The 1288-nt window shown below is 40.5% G+C and overlaps 1 non-coding gene across 1 annotated transcript; it reads right to left on the bottom strand.

The window, feature by feature from the left end:
- Window positions 1-1008: 1008 nt before the first annotated feature.
- On the bottom strand, window positions 1009-1081 carry TRNAR-ACG (transfer RNA arginine (anticodon ACG)). Its single transcript has one exon. It is a non-coding gene; the product is annotated as a tRNA-Arg (tRNA).
- Between the last annotated feature and the right edge of the window lie 207 nt (window positions 1082-1288).

The raw sequence follows: 1288 nt of genomic DNA, 5'->3' as shown, positions 1-1288 counted from the left end.
CGACCAGGACGGCAAGGAGGTAGCAGACGGGGGAGCGGAGGCGCTAGGCGGCGGCGACGGAGCTCCACCTCTGCCGTCGGGGCGGCGTGCTCGATCTGCAGAGTCTAAAAAAATTAAGATAGCAACAAACGGCTTGCATTTGAATATTTTAAGAACTTAAATCTGATGATAGTTCGAAGATGAAGGAGGTGTCGTCAGAGTACACAAATGAGGCTTCATAATAAAATTTAATTGTGGATGCCAAAAACCTTACCATCATCGACGAGAGGACAACGTTGTGAACATTAAAAGTGCCAACATGAATGAATGACTCAATAGAAAAGTGCCACAATTTTTTCTTAAAGCATGATATCAATTTCTTTTATACCTCAACATGCGATGGGTGTTTGGTGGACATTAAATTTTTGGGGACATTTACAATCTTTTTTGCCTTTGAAAAATGCTATTTAATTTTCAAAAATTGTTATTGCATTTTAAATGTTTGTGTAGTAAATGATTATATTTGATAAGGCAAAGCTACTTCGCTGCACCTATCTTAACCAAACTTTTCATCTGAGAGTGAGAAGGAGGTGTCGTCAGAGTACACAAATGAGGCTTCATAATAAAATTTAATTGTGGATGCCAAAAACCTTACCATCATCGACGAGAGGACAACGTTGTGAACATTAAAAGTGCCAACATGAATGAATGACTCAATAGAAAAGTGCCACAATTTTTTCTTAAAGCATGATATCAATTTCTTTTATACCTCAACATGCGATGGGTGTTTGGTGGACATTAAATTTTTGGGGACATTTACAATCTGTTTTGCCTTTGAAAAATGCTATTTAATTTTCAAAAATTGTTATTGCATTTTAAATGTTTGTGTAGTAAATGATTATATTTGATAAGGCAAAGCTACTTCGCTGCACCTATCTTAACCAAACTTTTCATCTGAGAGTGAGAAGGCAAAAAGTTGAGAGAACCATTTCTTCTTTTAACCCAAAATTAGCTCTTGAAGAAAGAGAACGACTCCGCTGGGGATCGAACCCAGAATCTCTGGTTTCGTAGACCAGCGCCTTATCCATTGGGCCACGGAGTCCTGACGCATGCAGTCAGAAGTTAACCGTACTCACTCCACTCCATTAGACAGTAGTGACTGAGTGGTCGTGCGGATTAGTGGCGGCATCTGTGTCATCACTTGGCAATCAGACCTGACATTACAACGAACCAACTGTAACCTCAAAATGCAGCAGCTCCTGTTGGTACACGGCCGATGCCATGGCCGCGACAAGGCCACGTCAAGATG

This window comes from Triticum aestivum, chromosome 6A, assembly GCF_018294505.1.
Source record: "Triticum aestivum cultivar Chinese Spring chromosome 6A, IWGSC CS RefSeq v2.1, whole genome shotgun sequence".
NCBI lineage: Eukaryota > Viridiplantae > Streptophyta > Magnoliopsida > Poales > Poaceae > Triticum > Triticum aestivum.
This window is presented reverse-complemented; position numbering and strand designations above follow the sequence as displayed.